Source organism: Abramis brama (genome assembly GCF_963993115.1).
Source record: "Abramis brama genome assembly, chromosome: 12".
In the NCBI taxonomy this organism is placed as follows: domain Eukaryota; kingdom Metazoa; phylum Chordata; class Actinopteri; order Cypriniformes; family Leuciscidae; genus Abramis; species Abramis brama.
This window is the reverse complement of record NC_139974.1, coordinates 9,340,637-9,359,203: the sequence shown is the minus strand read 5'-3', so window position 1 is coordinate 9,359,203 and position 18,567 is coordinate 9,340,637. Positions and strand designations below refer to the sequence as shown.

The 18,567-nt window shown below is 39.0% G+C and overlaps 1 protein-coding gene across 3 annotated transcripts in view; it reads left to right on the top strand.

The window, feature by feature from the left end:
• The first annotated feature begins 6,768 nt into the window (after window positions 1-6,768).
• Window positions 6,769-18,567, top strand: part of LOC311093057 (glutamate receptor ionotropic, kainate 5) — a 94,149-nt gene continuing 82,350 nt past the window's right edge. For 2 of the 3 annotated variants that reach the window (XM_084130162.1, XM_084130161.1), the window contains exon 1: window positions 6,770-7,658. The gene's annotated coding sequence lies outside the window, so the exon portion shown is untranslated. Of the gene's footprint in view, window positions 7,659-18,567 lie in introns of all 3 variants that reach the window. The other variant, XM_084130163.1, reaches the window with a different exon arrangement.

Here is an 18,567-nt window from a genome sequence, read left to right as displayed (position 1 = left end):
ATAAATGAGACCCCTGGTCATTACTAGGCTTGACTACTGCAATGCTCTTCTGGCTGGACTTCCATCATGTGCAACTAAACCTCTACAAATGATTCAGAATGCTGCAGCTTGTCTTGTCTTCAACGAGCCCAAGAGGGCCCACGTCACTCCTTTGTTCATCTCACTGCACTGGCTACCTCTCTCTGCTCGCATCAAGTTCAAGGCATTGACGCTTGCTTACAGATCTGTCACAGGCTCAGCTCCCTCCTACTTTCACTCACTCCTACGAGCCTACATCCCTACCAGAAGCTTACGATCGGCCAACGAGCGACGTCTCGTGGTTCCATCACAGAGAGCCAAAAAATCGCTTTCCAGAACATTCTCATTCACAGTTCCATGCTGGTGGAATGATCTCCCCACCCACATCCGGAATGCAGAATCCCTGACAACATTCAAAAAAGAGCTGAAAACTTCTGTGAGCACTTAACCTAATAAAAAAAAAAAATAATTTTCCTTTTCCTGTAAATTCTCGCTTATCGGGCTTATGCTACTCTGAATAATGCCTGGACTTCGTATTTTGAGCACTTCTTGCGTTGTTTTTGCCTCTTCACGATGACTCGCTTAATTTAGTCCCAATTTGTAAGTCGCTTTGAACAAAAGCGTCTGCTAAATGAATAAATGTAAATGTAAATGCAAACTGAATAGTAACTGACTTCTATATGAATGTTGCTTCAACCCGCTAAAACATACATGTTGTGACTCACAGACTCCTCATCCGTAACGCACAGTGTCTCATGGCTTAATGCTCTAGCATTCATGTATGTGTATGTGTATGCATCCATTAATGATGTCTTCCAGTCACTGAGTGTGACTGATGTGATTTTTTAGGGTAAAGCCATGGTTACACTAGACTTTGAGCTCCATTGACTTCCATCCATACCTCATGCAGTTGTGTGGGTAGGAGATTGTATTATTATTTGTGATTATTGTTTATTAAAAACAGAATCCCTAAAGCATGACATCATGTCTAGTTTGTTGTGGTTTGTGAAGTTATATTGAAAAGGTCCTCGGCTTGAGGCTAAAAATACACAATGTAATTAAGGGATAGTGGTTTTTAATCACAAAATAAACCTCAACAGAGTGATTGAGAATATGTACCTGATAATATAATATCTTGTATCATCCTGAATACGTTTTTTTTGCAACGTCAAGCTAAACATAATTTGATATTTTTTATTCAGCAAGGATGCATTCAATTATAAAGGTCTTAACGGTCACTTTTAATTAATGTAACAATAGGTTTCCATCTTAAAGGGATAGTCCATCTAAACATTATTATTTACTCACCCTCATGTTGTTCCAAACATGTAGGACTTTCATTGAAAATTATCTTTTTATAAGATCTGAGAGTTTTCTGTCCCTTCATTGACAGCTACGCAACTACCACTTAAACGCTTCAAAAAGTTCATAGAATTCATAAAATTAATCCATATGAATTGAGTGTTTTAGTCCAAAAGTCCAAAGAGACATGATCGCTTTATATGATGAACAGATTGAATTAAGGCTTTTATTCACATATAAACATTAATCAACTACTCACACATCATTTGTGGTAAATGGAAGCTCAAGTTCGCTTGAAGTGCAAGAACCAATGAGGTTCATTATTGTGTGTTACGCAGCAGTTTGAGCTTCAGCCAGAACCAATGAATTTTGTTCTCTAAACTTTAATCATAAAATAAACAAACAACAAAAAATGATAGTTGCAGGGCCTCACGGACAACTGCCGCACAAACATAAACAAAACCCAATTTAAAGTCCAGGCCTGGTCCTCTCTCATCCTTCACTGTTGTCACTCCAACTTTTAACCTTATGGAGCTCCTCCGTGAGACTCGAGACCGGTGTGGTGTGCAGATGACGCTTTGTGAACTTTTTGAAGTGTCAAAGTGTCAGTTGTGTAGCTGTCAATGGAGTGACAGAAATCTCAGATTTTATCAAAAAGATAATCTTTTCTGCTCCAAAGATGAACAAAAGTCTTACGGGTCTGGAACGACATGAGGGTGAGTAATTAATGACAGTATTTACATTTTTGGGTGAACTATCCCTTTAAATAAATAGGCCTACTGTTCTTCTGAACTTTTTATTCATTAAATAATCTTGATCAGTTTTCACAAAAATATTAAGCAGCAAAACTGTTTACATTGATAATTAGAGATGTTTCTAAGCACCAAATCAGCATATTAAAATGATTTCTGAAGGATCATCACTGTAGACTTTTGAACAGACTTCGAGCAGTAATGGTGACATTATTATGCGAGTAAAAAGTGATAGACATGATCTTGAGAGACATGAATCTTGTTAGGAAGGACATTGTTTGGACAAGAGTCAGTTATATGTCAGTTTATTTTTATTGCCATATGTGCTGTAAATATTTAAATGGTGTTCAACAAATTTACCAGCTTCCTGAAATGTTAAAATATAGTCTATACTTTAGTATAGTAACTTAAGTTTCCTAATTTATCGTTTTCAGAAAGAATTGTACAGTACTAAATGTGGGAATTATCCTTGTCAAGTGTGTTTTGATGGAGGATAAAGCTCAGGAGATCAGTGTGACTGTGATAAATGTACATTTTGATGTTTATTTACAGTATTTGTGGGAGTGAGATTAAACATATATGAGTTAGAGAGATTGGGAGAGAGAGAAAGATGTGCTTCTGATTGGATTAGAGGCAGTGCCGAAGAGACACACAGAGAGAGAGAGAGAGAGAGAGAGAGAGAGAGAGAGAGAGAGAGAGAGAGAGAGAGAGAGAGAGAGAGAGAGAGAGAGAGAGAGAGAGAACGAGAGAGAGAACGAGAGGGCACGAATGCAGTTTACACATTAGCCCAGCTGCCAGAAATTACAGCAAGCTCAATTCTGCCGGACTGGAACAGGGGGCCGTGAAACGCGAGGATGGCAAGGACGCAGAAAATGAAGAGAAACCCACCATTGCATTCTCTTGGGAAATGATCTGTGGTGAATAAACAGAAACCGCAGAAGAGGCTGAGAAAGAGAGAGGCAGAACAGGGGGAACCGAGGAGGAGGGGAGAGCCTAGCGTTCTCTGAGGTAGCGCCTGTGGAGCCTGCTCATGCCGCTGCGTGCATGTGTGTGTGTGTGTGTGTGTGTGTGTGTGTGAGAGAGTGTGCATGCGTGCTGACATGTTGATTTATAGCTGCATGTGTAATTCTCTAAGACTCCCATTAGCAAGTCATTTTGCATTTATGCACATGACCAGGACTGATGCGGGGAGCTACTCGGACACTTGAGCTCATTTGATATTTTCGTCTGATCTTCTTCGTTTTCGCTTTTTTTTTTTTCACACATTCATAATTTCAGTCCTTTTGGCATTCTTTTGAGGTTTGTCTCTTTCTCTCTCTGCCAGTGCAGTAGACTTTCACCGCCTCAACTGAAGAAAAAGAGCCATGGGTGAGTGTGTCTTGCTTTTCTCGTCTGTTCTTCATCCCTCCTTTTTTTGCATGATGCACTCTCAGTTGACCGCAATAATTTTCCTCATCCCTCTTTTTTCAAAATCCCCCCTTTTCTGTTGTCCATTAGCCATTTTATCCCCTTTCATCATCTCCTCCTACTCTTTCTTTCTCTCTTTCATTCTTTCTCTCATCTGTCACGGTCCCCCCTCCACTCTCATCGGTCCCCATCTGCCCATCCCTCAACAGCCATTAACAACTGTCTGTGTCACAGGAGCACTCAACCTAAACCAATGCGCTCAGGTCAAACACATCCTTCACACATGCTTCACACAAACACACACGCAGTACTCGGATATCGTCTCGGCAGTATATGCGTCTGCCGGTGAACTCTGCTTGTATTTCATTGGTGAGGCAGGGAGCATCCAGATTGATGATGATTGTGACAGTTTATCCACGATGCTGTGCTTTTTCTGGCTATGCTACCACTGCCTCTAAGTGTGTGTGTGTGTGAAGGTTATTTAACTTAAGCACCTGAGAGGAAGGGGAAGCATACGACCACATATATAAAACACTAATTTTGGGTAAAGCAGCTATTATTTTATGGTGTACACACTTGTAGCAAAGAAAATCACGAGATCTCTTTAATATCTCAATTGTTTCTCCTAGACAGCGAAGAGACTAAATGGAGACCAATTAGAGACTTCTCAGGGATTTTCAGATTTTTCTCCTGAGGAAACGACCTAAGGAACCTCACATCGTCTCTAGAGTTTCACAAGAGATGTCATATTCTGAATCAGTATGAAATCAAATATTTCTCATCAAATTCTAGTTATGCTATCCATATTAATTGAATAGCTGTATATTCTTACTGTATGCCAATTATTCTCATTTGTCTCTATTTTTATTTCTCCAAGTTATCGGAGACCTCCATTAAAACTCATGAGCGATGAAAGAGCAACCACTGAGCAATAAAATTCCCTCAGTTGCTAGTCTACAATAATATGAGGATCTCCCTCCTCTTGACAATACAGATATAAGCTCAACCTTTCCTAAACAATTGTGAAAGTACAAAAGATAGCAAAAATATAAAGCAGCGACGTTGAGAAAGGCGATATATATCAGAAGCCGCCTTATCGCCTGCGTGACGCGATTCATAAATTACCGTGAAATAGAGTTGTGTGATATCAGAGTGAAATACCATTGTTGTCTCTACCTCTGTGTAACTGAGATGATGCAAAGCGTTGGATTTATCAGGGAAATCTTCAGAGTTGTGAATCCTTTTCTGAGCCGCTATCTCAGACAGAGAGGGGCAGGAATAGAGGATGACAAAGCAGACCGAATTATGTTTCACTGTACCACATGCGAGAAGTGCAAGAGAAAAACGAATCTCGTTTTCAACCTCTCACCTCCGCTTGGTTTCTTGGCACGATGCTCTGACTCGTTTAGATCACACAGAGAAAAGTACAGAATGTGATCTCTGTGCCCTTTGCTGAAGTCTTTGTTAATATGTGTGCCGAAGGTACAGAGTTTGATGTCTGCTAGGGCTCAGACCTATTGATTTAACATGACATCTTTTAAAATGGTTAATAGGCCTTTGAGTAGGCAAAAACTGATTGGTTTGGCTCCATGCATGATCGGATAATCCTAAAAAGTGCCTTGATTTACCTGTTACATGGCATGTTTTTCAAGGACAAATGCTCTGACATGCATTTGAAAAGACAGTGTTTTCCCCTAGAGAGTCAAATTTCAATTGTTTCCTTTTGTAAAACATATTAGCACAACTGTCACACCGAAACCAGAAAAACAGATCCTAACATCAAGATTAAAAATACATCTTTCTCAAAATAATTGTAAAAGCAATCCTTTATATTAGCCAAACAAACCAAAAATTGTGGCCTGTACATACCTAACCCAATACAAATTATATTTGTTTAAATGAGTAAAAACAAATCAAATTTGACTAGAGAGTCAAACCATAATGTATTTTAATTGATTAATGTGTTTACAGCGTTAAGCACTCGATTCTCATGCCATGATGTAAAAAGCATCAGCTTGTGAGTGTTCATGTTTAAAAGCACAGTAGATTGGTAGATTGACAGATTTAGAAACATGGCAGCCACTTGACCAGTTTCCCCTCTCTCTTTATTCCAGCTACGGCTAACAGGCTTACGTAACGTTCAAGCATACAAGGAGCCAGTGTTTCACTAATATTTATCACAGAACATTTTACATACGGTCCCTCGTAACACCACTTCACTTCACTGAAAATATAGTCACAGCGATTGTTCTCTGCTCAAAGCAGTAGCATTGGCTTCTCACTTTATCTGAAGGACAATTGGCTGTAATTACTTTTTATATAGTAAAAACTGAGCTTGAAGCTTGCATATGTAGGATAAGATTATGTTGAAATGTTAGTGAGAGAAGAACACAAAAAAAATTGTGAAAATATAAGGAAAGGACTTGGGAAAGGTATAGGGAGGGAGAATGTCGATGCAAGGACACCACAGAGTAAGAGGTGTGTGGTTGCACTCATAAAATGAGTAAGTAATGGAAAAAGACCATTCCGCCCCACTCTACGTCCCTGGCATTACATCATTATGTCTTTTCCTATTTTAATTATATGTTCCTAATTGTCTGTTCCTCCGGCTCCAGGTTGTTTCCTGCGCTGTAAAGGCCAATTTCTCCACCCTTGACGCGTCTTAACGCTCCTGCCTGCTGACAGCAAGTTCTTCTTCCAAATATCCCCAGACGCTCTCAGAATGCACCTACTTTCCTGCCAGCAAAAGCGCAGTGACAGGATCGCAGAGATTTAAGGATATCTGGTGTTAAAAAGTCGGCTGAGGAAGTAGGACCGAAAAGAAAGAACAAATTCTTGATTAGGATTTTTTTTAAATCACTTGACGTTTACTACTACAAAACCATCCAGCGCTTTAAGTCGGAACGGAACCCTGAGGGGCCAAAGGAATAAGTGTCATCCAATCACACCAAGATCCTTTGATTTCATATCGCACAGAGAGGATCCTAAGCGATACCATTCAATGGGAGATAATTGAACTTCCTGCCTGGCAGGCAGCTGAAAATGGAGAACTAGAGGTTCAAGTGGTTTTTCTGGGAGATAAGTTCAAGAACCCCACCACTCAGGATCAGATTGGAGGCCGGCTCTGACGGCGACCTTCCACCGATCTGTGCGGTTTTCTTTTTTTCCCCTGTTTGTCCAGTTCTGAGAAGGGAAAACGGATTTTGGGATTGTTTTGTGCTAGACCTCAGTCAGATCTCAACTTTTAGACTGGCATTCAATAGTTTTACTGTGTAGGTCTAGAAAAAGAAAAAACTAATAAGAAGAAATTGGATTGAGAAGGCTGTTCACCAGCAATCTGGGGCAAACAAAGGATATTTTATTAAATGGCTTTTATTTCACTATTCAGATTCAGGTAAATTGAAAGACAGAAGGAGAACAAGACCAAAGAAAGCAAAAAGGGGAGGGAGGGGGCCAGATGCCACAGATCGTCGTTAACTCCAACCTTTTGATAAGTTAAGCTTCTTTTTCCATTTTCGTCGTCTTTTCATCACGAAAATTAGATTTTTTTGTTCTTTTTTTTCCCAGATGACCCTTACGTCTATAAGGGAGATCGTATCACATTGCTGTGACTGAGATAAGGTGTGGGGGGTGGGGGGGAAAGGAGGGAGAAGCTTTTTTCCCTAGCTGAAACAGAATGTTCTGTTGCCTTCTCATTTTTGCAGTTTTGGGTATTTATCTTGCCACTCCATCTCCATTTTTATCCCCCTCTCCATGCCTCTGGGAGAGCATAGGAGGGAATTGAGTTATTTCATCTCTGCTGGAATTTTTTTTTATTTGCTTTCCCAACTGATTTTTCTTCTGTACTCCTGTTTACCCCAGACAAAATGCTGTTGTATCTAAAGTCAAAATCAGGAACCTGATAGTGTTTGGCACAAGATTCCACAAGGAGAGCCAGGCAACGAGAACAAGAGACGGAAATCTTCTGAAGCCTAACCTCCGATCTTAAAAAGCGTGAGATCTGCTTTCCCCCTTCCCTCTCCTCCACCACCACCCCCTTTCCCGTCCAGTTTCAGACGTGTCCTCGAATATTCCTTCCTTTTTTCCCCCGGAATCTGTCAGCATTCCCGACGGGACGCAGCCAGCTTGTATCCGTGCCAATCCTTTGATATTAGCTCCCGGTGTCGTCTGCTTCATTCTGTGAGTAGATCGCGCTCTCTCCTCCTGTCTGTGCTAGTGTGTGCAGTCATGTGTGCGTGTGTGTATATTTGACTTTGGCTCCATATGGTGTTCAATCCCCTGTGTAGCTTATCTATCATCTGTTTATGTGTGTATGTCTGGGTGGGTGTTTGACTTGAATGTGTACGCTACGCTAACGAAAAAATAAGTCAAGGTTAATGGCACAGGCTTCTTTGCTGGGCATAGTGCACAGCTTGTTTTCCGTAATGGACAAATATATGTTCTGCTGCAGATACAGTGTGTTTGTAGAGGCACATATGTAGCAGGTGTCACAAGCGTAATGTTCTCGTGCACATGTACCTTGTAGGCTATAGGGTGACACAAGACCATGATTAGTTTCCGGAGGTTGTGCGCTAATGAATGCAAATTGATGTAGATGCGCTCAATGGAAGATAAAAATCATTTTGTGGCATGTCTCTTTATAAAACAAGCACAGTAGAGTGGCATAATTATTCTCTGCCAGTCAAAACTGCACTAATAGATGTGTCTTCAGCATGAAGTTTTTGTTCAATGGAGAGGTTCATGGAGTAAGCTGTGACGATAGCTATTCATGCGTAATAAATGTGATTGACAATGCTGTTGCGACGAGAGATGATTGTGTTGTTTTTTGTTTTTTTTTCTGCTTTGCCCCCCAGATTGAACAGCTGTGGTCTCAGTCTCTTCTCTCAGCCTTTTTTCCATCACTTGCTCAATCAGTGTCTGGACCTCACTTGGGCCTGGCCAATAATTGAAAAGCTATATTGATATTCTGCTCGGGGGAGATGGAGGGGAAAAATACACTTTTATTTAAAGTTAATTGGAATGGGATACAAAAAAGTGCTTGTGAAACATTAGGTTGGAACATCCTGTCCGGTTAATTGTTTCAAAGCTGTTAGCTGGGCATGAGAATGACTAGAAGATTTTTTGGTTTACTATGGGCTGACCATGACTTGTTGCCTGGTTGGTAATAAGCTTTGGGGAGATGAAACGTGATGCTGACAGGACAGCAATCTGGACAAAAATGGGGGTTTTGTGTGGTGGGCCACCGTTCAAAGAGGATGTACATCTCAAATGACAATTGAATTTAAAATATGAATAACAATAGTGGAGGTGTACCTTTCGAAGAATCCGTTTTAGGCCAGGGCTTGAGTGATTCATTTACCACACATGTTGTTTTTAATAACTTAAAAGGGCAGTTTTGTTCCTAAAGGCAATGTAGTTTTGTAAATGTCCAGCTTTGTAAATGTCTTTAATCTCATTTGCGTTCTGTGGAATGACACCTGTTGGCTGCCTCCTGTTGAAAGTGTGTGGTTGCTAAAGGTATTGCTGGTCTCAGTTAGATTGGGCCCTTTCCCAAAATGCCATGTGTTCCTATCTGTAGTCCTGGCACTGCACAGGTCAGCTGCTGCCATACTGGTCAACATCTGTTGCACTCTTGATCATAGCAGGTCCAAGTTATATTGCTTGTGAATTGCAGGTTCATATTTTGCTTATTCATTCCAGAGAACTCTTGCAGAGAACTCTTCGTGCTAAAAGATACTGCAACACATACAGATCGCAATATAGATCATAACATACAGATTTGGAATCTCTGCTGTTCTGCCAACAATAACTTTCTAGCAATGCATTTTGGTACATGGTTGGTTGACAGATAAGGTGAAAGACTTAGAATAAGAAAGAATAAGAATTATCTATTATCTATACTTCACTAGGTTTGGTAATTTAGTAGCATGGAGAACAAGTATATTATATCTATTTTGTTTGTCCATTAGTGTTGTAGTCCTAATAAAAAAGTGGTTTACTATAGATTTATTAGATTTACTAGATTTATTATTTTTCCAAGTCTACTGCATGGCTGAAGAAGTTCCAGGTCTGTTGACCGCATTACAGTTCTAAATGACTATAATTTAAACATGTTGCTTTGGAATTATATTCATTGTGAAAAGTGCTTAACAGATCTGAATTTAATTTAGTTAATTATGTTTCATTTTATACTAGTGGGTAGAAAAGTAACTTAATACAAATTAAATATTCCCATATAATGTTTTATTAAATTTGCTTTAGTACGGGGCAATATAAAAGCCAATTATTTAATAAAAAAAAAGCCTATAAATGCAATTTTCTCACACAGTATAAGTGGGTTATTGTTTTTGACCCATGTCAAAGATCTAAAAAACATTGTTTATTTGAAACTAAAAGCTACAACCATGTTTGTTTTTTTTTTAAGGGGTGGTATAATGCCCTTTTCACAAGATGTAAAATAAGTCTTTGATGTCCCCAGAGGGTGTATGTGAAGTTTTAGCTCAAAATACCCCACGGATATTTTTATATAGCATGTTAAAATTGTTAATTTTTGAGGGTGAGCAAAAACGCACCGTTTTTGTGTGTGTCTCTTTAAATGCAAATGAGTTGTTGCTCCCGGCACAGAGGGCGGAGCTTCAACAGCTTGTGTGCTTAGCAGATTTGATACCTCACACAGACATGCACTGAAAATTTCAAAAACTTTTAGCCTTTTATGTTCAAACCGGAGTCAGACAATAGAGCATCACAGTCCCGCCCACAGCCCGAGAGCGTTTAGGTGCCGGAAGTAAATTTCCCATTCATTTCTCCCATTGACGTTTTGGAAAATCCGTATCTAAAGAGTTTTAGAGCATGTCTGAGGATAACCAGCTACGGCTGAACTCATAAGCATACAACATATCATTTCGAGTGAAAAAACGAAGAGAAAATCCAAAAAAAGTCAAAGGTACAAGACTGTGTACATAATTCATTTCCGAGCGAAGGAACTACTCATCCCATAAACCACCGCGCCTCACTGAAGTCGACTGAAGCCACAACCGCGAAAGAGCCTGCCTTTTGAGCGACTTCCAAGTCTGACGACGGCCACGCAAACTTTTTCCTCCAGTGCGGTCATTTATCGTAGTGAATGTGCAGTTAATAGCAGTTCTTTCAGTAGTAATCGTGTAAATAAAAGTGTTTTATATAGTTATTGTGTATTGAATCTTATATTTATCATTGTGTATTTTATAATGTGTGTGTGTGTGTGAAAGCGGTTAACGATAACTATACAATTATTTGTAATGTCTAGCATGTTGTGTTGTGTGTGGACGTGTTTATGAAACTGCTGGTAGCCGGGTCACGCTCTTAGACCAACCGTCTGCGAGGGTGGGAGGAAAATGAAAAGACTGGCTGGGAGTCGGATAGCAAGGCTGGTGGACCACGGCTCACGGGTGCAGATCTGGCGGTCCGCGGCGTTCTGCTCATCAGTTTCAGTATTTCAGACAAATACTCCAACAATTTCCCACTTGTGGTCCATGCTCATTTTATTCATGAAGTTATAGTTCATCCTTAATTTTAATAACATTTAATGTATTGTCTTAATATCCACAACAAGTGAAAATTAAAACGTGATGGTCAGCAAACCAGAAAGTGCACCACGCCACCAGTCTGATGCATGGACCGCTCTTGGACCACCATCATATTCAGTTTATTAACTTGCCATGAATTATAACACAAATGTTCAGTAAATGCATGTATGCCTAGGCTAAATACTGTTTTGACAGTGGCATCATAAAATGCTAGATATGACTCATACCATATGAAGGCTACAGTAGCCTAGATAACGTGAACGATAATGCTAACTAACGTTACCAACCTCCCTGCAAAACTCACCACAACTTTGTAGGTCTTGTCCCTCATGCTGGCCCTTACAAAACCCACAAACTGACCCTCGGACACGCTAACGTTACACTCAAATACATGACCTGATTTGAAGTGGTTTTCACAATTTGAACACTTTTGTTTTCCTCCTTGAAAAAAGTCATCATGGCAGCCAAGAGATCATGATTGCACTGATAAGTCTACCGTGCAAAAACGCAACACAGGTTTTTTTTAATATATTTTTATTTATTAAATGATCTTCAGTCTTCACAGACCTTCGCGGGGTTTAAAGTGTAAATTGCAGGTTAAATTTTTCACGAAGATAATGCAATGTGTTTATTAAACATAAAGATAAGAACCGGCCACCATTGTTTTTTATACCAAAATGCTGAATATAATATGAAAAGTTGGCACTTTTAACAGTGGTTTTAACCGCTCCCGCTCCCTTCCACTAGATGGGGCGTGACGTCATAAGAGGAACTCACTAGTAGAGTTACCGGCATAGTCATAGCTATAGACGCCTTACATACAGTAACTACAGAAAAGTTGGTTGTATGTTTTATTTGATAAAAAAATTATGGATAAAATAACTCAACTGTAAACATACTCGTGTGTGCTGACTTCAAGGGGACCGTGATCCTGCCTGAAATGAGAATAAGCTATTCGCAAAACAAGCGGGTTCAGGCACCGGGTGTTCAGGCACGTCAGATCAGCCGGTCGCAGGTCGAGCTGTTCCACGTTCACCTCACGGCAGCACATACTCTCCACGGCTGATTCAATTGGGTGGCATAGCCCAATCTCTCTTTTTCTTTTCTGACAATAAACATCGCTAATTAAATCGTGAGAAATAGCGTGGATTGAGGAAGGGTATTACATGACGTTTGAGGCGTCGATGAGACTAGCGATTGGTGCCTGTGCAGTGTGTGCATCTCTACAGCTCTGATTTGGACTGACACCATTTAAGTAAATAATGTCTTAAGTCGTTGTCCCTCCTTGCTAATTCTACATGACGGCAAACTTTTGAAAAGACTGGCTTGTTCCCTTATATTATCCGGGTTAAGTTTGCACCAGGCTAGCCTAGACTAGCTATAACGTAGCTACTCACCAGGACACCTGGCCAACCCTCCACTCATTCTCCTCACACCAAGCATTAATAACTCTTATTATGTGGTTTCCCACATCCTCAGTCGTTCTCCAAATAGCCATAATACAGTAAGAATCTAGCAGAGTATGGGTTGTTGTGAGTTCCTCTTATGACGTCATCACCAGTTACTGAAAAAACACGCTACCTTTGAAGAAACCCCAATAAATGTTATTTTAACGCATTTTAAGAAATAAATAATTTAAGAAAGAAATAATTAAATATATACATATAGAGCACTTTAATTTACACATTAATTGGCTGTGGTGGTTAACTTGCAACTTACACTTTAACAGACAGTTACACGGGATTGTTCAGGATTGTGGGTAATGAAGTACTTATCCAAGACATCGCGAATAAAAGGAATTTATCTCAAAACAAGGCTAGTGCCCCATGAACTTTTGGCGTTTATATGAGCATATACAATCGCTTAGTACAGCCGTAGCTGGTTTTAAGTCTACCATGTATGGTTACGTTTTTATGGCTTATACCCCAACTGTCAATGGAGAAATTGTATTGAATTCTTACTTCCGGCACCGGCTGTGGGCGGGACTGTGATGCTCTATGATGGAGAGACTCAAGAAGAAGTGACATGTAGACAACATTTCTGAATGGTTAGTTTAATTTATGTAGCTTATGTGTAGTTATCTTCTAGTCATTGATTAGCATATTCTGTCATGATAATCTATGAATCGCGTTCCTGGGGGTGGGGTTTATGTAAATTTTAGGGTTAGTGATGCCACTAAACCGGGAGGAAGCTTTTGTAGTCCCTACCAGCCGTTTGTTATAGTCCTTAAAAAGCAATTTCTTTAAAAGAAAATATCTCCCTTTGCTTTGAACTTTGAGCTTCGTAACTTTGCAGATGTTGTTTAGGCTCAAACAGCAACATTACAAACCAACTAAAGTTAGGAAAGTGAAATCATAATCAACCACCCCTTTAAACTGCAACAGTTTTAAACAACAAAAACTAAGACTAATAAAACTAATACTAAACTAATGTAAGTAAAAGGTTCTCAAGCTTACTGCAGGCTGAGGCAAGTAAACAGTCTAATTATTAATTACAAGCAAAAGAACAAATAAATGAATTAATCTAAATAGTACAGGCTACTACAGAAATATACTACAGACATTTAATAAAGTAATAAATGTAAAAAAAAAATCTCATCATAATCTTAACTGTATGCAATAAATATACAGTGGTTAAAGTAAATGCCTAGTTCTGGCATGAAACTCTAGATGGTGCAGGCTGATAAGTCTGACTCATTTCGTAGTGATCACATCATTATCTACAGTACATGGCACAGCTGATTGGTTGCTATTGCATCAGCGTCCATCAGCTGATAGCAGTATGCAGCGCGCTTTCAGAAATGCTTTCAGAAAGCGCAGCGCGCTAAATGTTTTTAAATAGCGTCATGTCAACAGTGCACGAGTGAATCACTGAAGCATATAAGCAGCAGTGTTTACTGCATACAGCAGCATTGGTCTATTGTATGTCATTGCTGCTTTATATGCTGTTAGCAGGGATATAAAAACAGTTAAAGTGATATAAGCATTTGCGATTTAAACTGCGTTTACCATATTTAGCGGTATAACTTTAATGACGCATCCTTTTATTTCCAAGAGCAATGTTTTCATTAGCTATGCTAAATGTGTGAGGTTGATTCAGATGCTCCTGTGTTCGAGTCACGCTAAAAGAACAATCAATACAGTTAAAGCATCATGTTTATAGACTTGTGGAGGAACTTACTAAGTGTAAGTTGGAGTGTTATGCAGTTGTGTCTATGCAGCAGAAATGGTCTATTGTTTGTATCTTGTGACTATATGCTGTCTAAGCTATGGATGAAGTTAAAGTAAAATAAGCATTCACATTCAATGGGATTACATTTTAGCAACAAAAAAAAAAGTTATTTTATTTCAAGGGTAATGTTTCATTAGCTATGCTTAACATGTTAATGGAGCATCAGAGCACACTGTCATTCATTATCGCTCCTAATGGCTTTTTATTTATCAAATAAGAGTATAAGGGTTATGTAATTATCAAATGACTTAATTGATGATACTTGCTCAGGTGGTTGCTGGGTTCCTATCTCTATCAGCTTGAAATGTTATATCTATTGTTCACGAGAACACATAGTATGCATTTCTAGCGTTAAGCCGATCGGCAAGGTAGCCAAGGCGCACATACCCTTAAGTCACTGGTGCTAAGCCAATCGGCAAGGTAGCCAAGGTGTACATAGATAGTAAAACATGCTGTTCCATTGAAAAAAAAAGAAGAAAAAAAAACAAACAGTACATATGTCTTGGCCATATATCATGTATGTTACATTTGCAGCAGCATGTCTGTCTTGCTCTGTGAATGTATTGGCAGTAGCTAGTCTCTGTATTTGCTCTGCTGCTGTAGCAGATCTATTCCGCCAAGACCAAATACATTAACCATATCCATATCCATTACCATGCCAATCTCTAATACCATACAATCTCCCGAGAGTTGTCATGACAGAACTAAAGTTATTCAGTCAAGAGCAGTGTGATCTTTTTGTCTTTTGTTGTTTGATTAACGTTAATGACACACAGACAGCAGCAGGTTTATTAAGCTACTGTCACTAAGACCTGATACACGGATCAAATATACTGACACATATGATTTTCTTCCAACTGCTTAGGTTCACTTAAGACATAACCGACCGTGTTAATGTGAATATTCGTGTATTTGAGTGTGTAGACGCACAATAAGACGCGAAAGAGAATTTAATTCGGCATTTGCATGTAGACTGAGAAGCTTTCAAGTACCGAATTGATTGTATAAACTGGCAAGACTTAAAAACATGCAAATAATGGAAGAAGACTTTCATAACAATGCAGTACTGACCCGATCGGGCCAGTGGCAATTACATCAACTGTCTGGAGCATATTTCACTGAATCCAGGGACAGCCCTGGACTCGGTTGCACAAATGTTTTTCAAGTCTCAGAGTCTGAGTCAAGTCCAAGTAAAAATGCATCTGAATCTTTGACAAGTCAGCTAAAATTTGTACTCGAGTCCGAGTACCCCAACTCTACTTATTTTCTTTGGCTTTAAATCATTAAATCCTAATGATTTTCAACCTTCTGTCAAAATGTTCACGTAGTCTTCCTAGACCAGCCACAGCACTTTACATTTTGCATGGTAGTGGTCTCACAGTGCTTTGAAATAATTCTGTGGACACTGTGACCATTCACATCCTGCACATGAGCAACATCCAAAATCGATTGACAAGATTTAGCCATTTTACCAATATCTTCCTTGGTTGCAAAGGACAGCTCCTTCCATCTGGCAATTTTCACTAAAAACCACAAAATAACATCTAATAATACAGCTAATACTTCCCACATAAGGATTTATTGAATTATAGTCTGGGAATAATGAGTGCAAGCATGGTATGACCACTTGGCCAAAAATGATGACGTGGAACGCGTGCACTTCAGGGACAACTTCACAACATGCATACAAAATAATTAATAAATATTTACAAAAAGTTAAAAAAATATTCAATATATATATATTTTTTTAAATTATTATTATTATTTTCACCAGGAGTGGAAATCAGAATTATAAAAAATTTAAACCCTGACATACAAACAGCTACCAACAATTGACACTGGACGAATAAATCTGTCATCTGTAGCTTTGTGGGGCTCTTTGGTCAGGTATTCTGGTATTGTTGGAAAAGCATAGCTTAGTCAACAGTGTTTAATTGAGCAAAAACATTTTTCTCTGCAGCCTGTCCTCTCCCATCTCCATTTGCCTTTGCAGCCACCATTCCTTCTATTCTTCAAGTCTCTTTCTCCATCTGTTTTTTTCTTCCAGTCCATAGAATTCAGGGGTCAGAAATACACATATTCTTGCTGTGGTCACAGGCTGTGCCACAGAGAGATGAAAGGGAGAGAAAGAGGGAGGACTAGTGTTTGAGAGCTAATCCATCACTGTAGTCAGGGCTGGGTCCCCTTGCGTTTGTATGAATGAGAGGGAGAGCACACAGACACCGTATGAAACAATGCTGTCCAAATACTAAAGCCCTGCTTTAATAAGCTTTGCCTGCACCTCCTGGATTTGTTACAACAGTGATTATAATATAACAGAAAAATTCAGTCAGTACTAGTTTTTTCAGACCATTACATTTAGAAAATAACATACAGTATATGCTTCAAAGGGTGTTTATTCAGAAGTACATTTAATAAATGCAGTACTTGTGTGCACCACTGTTATATTTTTCTTGTTCAGTACCTGTATTTGAAAAGCAGCTTACTATCTAGTGACAGTAGAAATAATGATATCAATCAGTTGTCAAAACTTGTCCGTGGAAAAAAATCAGGGTTCAAACAGGGAAAAGGTGTTGAGTCTCACTCAAACAGCTGCATTTATCACTGCCGAAATATTTTAAAACTATAGAAATTTTCATAACTTTAAATAGATTTTTTATATAGGCTATATATACACAGTATGTGTGTAGTAAGAGTGTAGTTTAAAAATATATCAGCAGCTTTAAATTGCTGTTTGAGTGTAATAAAAAACTTGTACTTTTAAAAAACTTTTTACTTGTATGTAGATATTGAAATTAGATATGAAAACCACATATTGACTGTAGGAATACAAAAGTGTTTTGCTAGATATCAAAGTACATTATTAAAAATGAATCCTGCTCTGCTGGAACTACATACTGTATAACAAAAATATATGCTTTATTCCAGACTTTCACCACTGAGTAATTACCAAAGAGAATATGAGAGGAATTCTTATTTATTGGTAGTTTACATTACATACAGTAATTCAAATTATGCTATTCTGTCCTATTAATGGCAATGAATTTCTTGTCATGATATACTGCACTCTTCTTTTTACTTGCCTTGTTCAAGATGTTGCCTTGTTGATGCGGTGTTTATAGCATAAAGCAATAGTTTTCATATGCTGCCAAAGCCTTATGTAGCATTTGACGCAAGCATGAAGAACTTTTCTGAAGTGAGATGTTCATTCTTGTTCAGATGATTCAGGAGACCCTCAGATACTGAAGGGCTTTTAATAAATCTTAGTGTGAGCTGACCTTGCCTCTTTCTCAGTACATCCTCTTATTAGCGTACATCTTTTATACCTTCCGCCTAGTTCCCCTGCAGGTTGAGTTACCAGTTGCCCAAAGTCAACTGGTCTAATCTCAGTTGCTTACAACTGATAGATTAAAAACTGTTATTGATTTTAAAAAAGGCACTTCTATAGATTTTCTCCTGACCTTGTCAGGTCTTGATCTTCATTTCTATATTTAGGACCATGAATCTCTACCGCTATCCGAGCCTTCACTTTTCCTCAAATAGCTCAGAGCTAGCATGAATCTTGTTCTTGGCAGTTTTTGGTCCGGTGAATGTACATGTTTCTACAGGACAGGCACTAGGGGCCATCTCATTCACTGTGAGGCGGGATGACTCCTGGCTTTAATTACACCCGCAGATCCCAAGGCTAAGGACAGCCAATCACAGGTTCATCAAAACCAGCCTTGGAGCACAATTCATCTCCATGTGTGGAAAGCAGATGGGGGAAGGAAAATAGAGGCCTTTTGGGATGAGCAGCACAAAAATCAATATGTGCTGTCTAATGTATACACGAGCAAGGAGACCATCCCCACCTACCCAGAGGCTTAAGTTTTAGATCAAAGAACCTAAAGAGACAAATCTTTGCTTCAGCTGGTTGAGGGTAATATGGGGCTAAGAAAACAAAGAAGAGCGTAAAGCATAAAAGCATGTGGTGTCAAAGAACGTTTAGCATATGGATCAACTTGTTAAACTGCCATTATAGGAGTATGCCACTATTCCAAGATAATTAGATATTTTTATAATGCAAAGATCACAAATTGGTGGAGGATCTAAGATAGCGACGTGCAAAACTTTATATTTTCAACAATTGAATAGTTGTAGGTTGCCTGAATGACTAATGTGGCTAATTGGTATTATGGAAGCCTGTGTAATTAGGCTGGTTTTAGTCTGAACATATTTTCTTAGGACTGCAACCAAATGGAAAAATATGCTGGGGTCTCTAGAGGCAGTTTGAAAAGTTTGACTATTCTCAA